The sequence below is a fragment of the Pteropus vampyrus genome, unplaced genomic scaffold, assembly GCF_000151845.1.
Source record: "Pteropus vampyrus isolate Shadow unplaced genomic scaffold, Pvam_2.0 Scaffold1000000436, whole genome shotgun sequence".
Lineage (NCBI taxonomy): Eukaryota > Metazoa > Chordata > Mammalia > Chiroptera > Pteropodidae > Pteropus > Pteropus vampyrus.
Genome location: NW_011914838.1, coordinates 1 through 3,789, shown reverse-complemented (window position 1 = coordinate 3,789; position 3,789 = coordinate 1). Strand labels below are relative to the sequence as shown.

The 3,789-nt window shown below is 37.1% G+C and overlaps 1 long non-coding RNA gene across 2 annotated transcripts; it reads left to right on the top strand.

Annotated features, from left to right (window-relative positions):
* Window positions 1-68: 68 nt before the first annotated feature.
* Window positions 69-3,767, top strand: LOC111735412. 2 transcript variants are annotated; one of them, XR_002778772.1, is made up of 4 exons: window positions 69-1,983; window positions 2,524-2,663; window positions 2,778-2,889; window positions 3,441-3,767. It is a non-coding gene; the product is annotated as an uncharacterized LOC111735412 (long non-coding RNA). The 2 variants fall into 2 exon arrangements; XR_002778771.1 differs by having other exon boundaries at window positions 77-1,983; window positions 2,778-3,767.
* Window positions 3,768-3,789: the final 22 nt, after the last annotated feature.

Here is a 3,789-nt window from a genome sequence, read left to right as displayed (position 1 = left end):
ATTTAAATGATTTTAACCACTGTTGGGTGGACTTAAGATGTGTTAAAAAAAGCAAACAGGAAGTAATTATTCATGGATATATTGATGCAATGGAAGCAATCTGTGGCTTCTCTTTCTTTTCTTTCCTTTTTTCCCCTCTTCCTGCAGAATTGGTGGCTGTGAGAGCAGATGGGTAGAGGGTCACGAAGAGCTATCTGACTGCAATGAAGCTCTGAGTGAAGGAGAGAGGAAAGGAAGGTTGGGGGAAGTGCTCTACACTGCTGTGCAGGCCAGGGAAGGATTGGAGAGGCCGTTAGGGACCCATTAATCAAAAACCAGCTTCCAGAGGAGTGCCATTTCTCCAAAATAGGCCAGTCTGACTGTTCAGTCAGTCATTGGCTAGGTGCCGCCTGTGGGAACCATGGCCTCTCTTGGTCTAATCCTGGTAATACACGGCGCAGAAGTTAAAATCCCTGTAGTTGGAGGTCTGTGAGGCCCATCTCAGGGCTCCCACATCGACCTACAATGTCCTACATTGTCAATGCCTTCTACGGTTACATCAGCTCACAAAGATGACCAATCAGTACTTTCAGAATAAATGAATTCTCTGGACTACTTGGCAAAAGCCATCTCTGGCTTGTGTTTCTTACTTGCCATATACATACTCGTTTTGTGTTTCAATTCTATTCTTTGTATTTATACTTCTCCTCTTCAAGTTACCTTTAAAGCTCTGATTCTCAAGATTATTTTTAAATGCTTAAAGCTCAATTTTTTTTTTTTACGCCTATAGCACCTGGTAGTCCTAGGTGGTCTCCCATCCAAGTACTAACCAGTCGATAATTTTTTATTACTTCATTTATTAGCAACTGTTCCAGGCACGTTCAATAAGGAAAAAATAAGATTATGATAAATCCTAGTGATAATTCATATAAAAATAAACTGTTTAAAGCTCTTAAGGGCGTGACATATATAAAATGTCACTTATATATTTATTCGGCAAGAGATATTAATTAAGCATCTATCGTGTGCCGGGCATGTACTTGGTGTGTGAGGAACACAGTGATGAATGACAGACAGGCCTTACTCTCATTTTGCATATAGGTTTAAGAGACAGATACACAATAAACAGATAAATGAATAAACAAATACAGAAGAGCTAGAGTTGGAAAAGTAATAAATGGTGGCCCCCTGAAGTTTTATTTATCCTAGTCATTTGGATAATATTAGGAAATTGAGGCATGTTCACATAAAAGATAAACCTAAGATAAATTATCACAAAAGCTGAGGAATCTAAATAATGCTAATAGTTTCCATCCAGCTAGACAAACCAACCTATCTTCCTGGACCATTTCCCAGGTTTTACCTCTTTCACAAAGCCTAGGACCCTAAATTTGATAGAGATCAATAAAACTCAAATAGAATCAGATTTAGTTATTCATTATTTACTCATTTCCTTTTTCATACTTCATTACTTAGTACTGGGAAATAAAAAGATGAAGAAGACACACTTTCCAGATTCATAACTGTTTAATCGCCTGTGTCTGTTGGTGACAATTTCCGCTAGTACCTAGTACTTACTTGCAATTTATTCTATTTTTTCCATTATGTTAAACAAACATATTTAGTGCTTTCAATGTGCTAGTGAAAAAGAATTACAAATGAATAAGACATATCTTTCCTAGCCTCAAAAATAAACCTGAAATCAGATAGTAGTTCTAATATAAAACATTTATAAATCTGATCTCATTATCGTATACAATCTCTCTTAGTGCTCTTCCGGAATTAAATCAAGCTTTGACTTTTTCATTTGAACAATATCTCCAAGTTAGTTCTACACAAATTGTTTTGGAAAGTTAATGTAGGTGACATAAATTAACTTTTTTTTTTTCTTTTAGGAAAGTCTTAACAGACATCGATACTTGAATTCTTTATTTCCTAGTGAAAATTCTACTGCTGCTTATGGAATAAATCAGTTTTCACACTTGTTTCCTGAAGAGTTTAAAGGTATGATGCAATGATGCTATTAGTTGTTTGGTTTCCTGATTTTAACTTGTTTCCTTAATTTTTGAAGAATTGTTTGATTGCAAATCTAGAAAATTGAGTAATAGTTAATATTTATCAAATAATTACCAAATATCAAGGATGTACAAGGTGCTGACAGAAAAATAAATTTATGGCCACTTTCTAATTATTGCTTAAGAACTAGATATTATAGGTACAGACATTTCCCAGTGCCATTTCTGTTCAAGTCCCCCATGGTTCCATGAGTGACGATAAAACAAATGATGCCAATTACACTCATTTTTGATTGACCTGGTTCTATCAAACAAGTCATTTGATATGGCAGCTCCAGCCCTATTGTAGGAATTCTTCTATAACCTTCAGTTGACTGCATTTCATGTTATGGAAAAGCACATGGAAAAATCACAAATGTCAGGCTCTATTAAAAAGCTACTATTTCTGTTTGAAAATGTCCTCCAAAAAGAACCCCGAGGGATCCTCTCTATAATATAATATTACCTTTTTGTTTCATTTTCTATTCAGCTATTTATTTAAAAAGCAAAACTTCCAGATTTCCTAAATACTCAGCAGACCTGCTAACAGTCATCTCCAAGCTGCCTTTGCCATTAAGATTTGACTGGAGAGATAAGCATGTTGTAACACAAGTGAGAAACCAGCAGATGGTAAGTTTTAGAGATTTTTTTTTTCTTTCCTTCTTTTTTAATCATCTTAGCATGGGAAGTCGTCTTTGAAGTCAAGGTCAATCAAACTTGTAATGGAACCCATCATTTCTCTAGGTAAAAATCACACCCCAGTCATTCAAAAAATGGCAATAAGAGGAGAATTTCTGGCGGAATGAGAAGCAGATGTCAGTGCCCGACTTTTATTCTGAGATGAACCTTCCTTGCTGTATTCGCTCTCTAATTACCATTGCCACCAGCACACTGGCTCAAGGGTGCTTCCCAGTAACTGTGTCAGTTATCAGACCTTCAGTAGAATAACAAGTGGAAGGCTGAGGAAGGTAAACTTTACTACTAAATGCTTAAGTAGTATAAAAAGGAAATGACACTGAAAAAGTGACATGATTGATACCAGATACACTTAGCGACGGTGTAGCCTGGTCTCCTGGGTTCTCAGGCCTCATCCCTTGAGCTCTCTGGAAAACCCTGTTCCCTACAAGATCGTACACTTTTTATCTGCAACTCTTAGAAATGCAGTCAGTTATACTATAATGTGACATATACATTCCTAAAAATCACCACCTGTGCAAAACCCTGCAGCAAAAACAAAAGATGTTATGGGAGAATGAGTTTAGGGCACAGCATTTAAAACCTTAGCGACACATTTAAAAAAGATAGAAAGTAGTAAAAGTAGCAAGACAATTTTCCACATGTTAAATGATTAAGAAATATGTAAGTACCACCATAAATGCAGCAATTTACCTTGACAAAAACCCGAAGTGTGCCTGTGGCAGTGGGCATTGGAGGTCTGTAGCCTGTGCGTTATTGTGATGGATGGAGGGTTATCTGAAGTCAGAAGGTAAGCGATAATACCAGATGTGGGTGGGTGTGCTCATAACACACAGTGAACCAGTCTCGCTGGTGACGTTCGAGGGGTGTGTGTACCTGCTTTGCTGACATTCTCTAGCCCTTTGCATTCCCATCATTGGCATGGGGAATGTCAGCTGACCAAGGAAAGTCAATCCTCTAATCGCATGGGTATGGTCTCAATTTGTCTGCATTGGAAACCTCAACAGCTCATTCGTCCTCTCATTGTATGGCAAGTATTTTTTTAATAAAAATGTTTTTC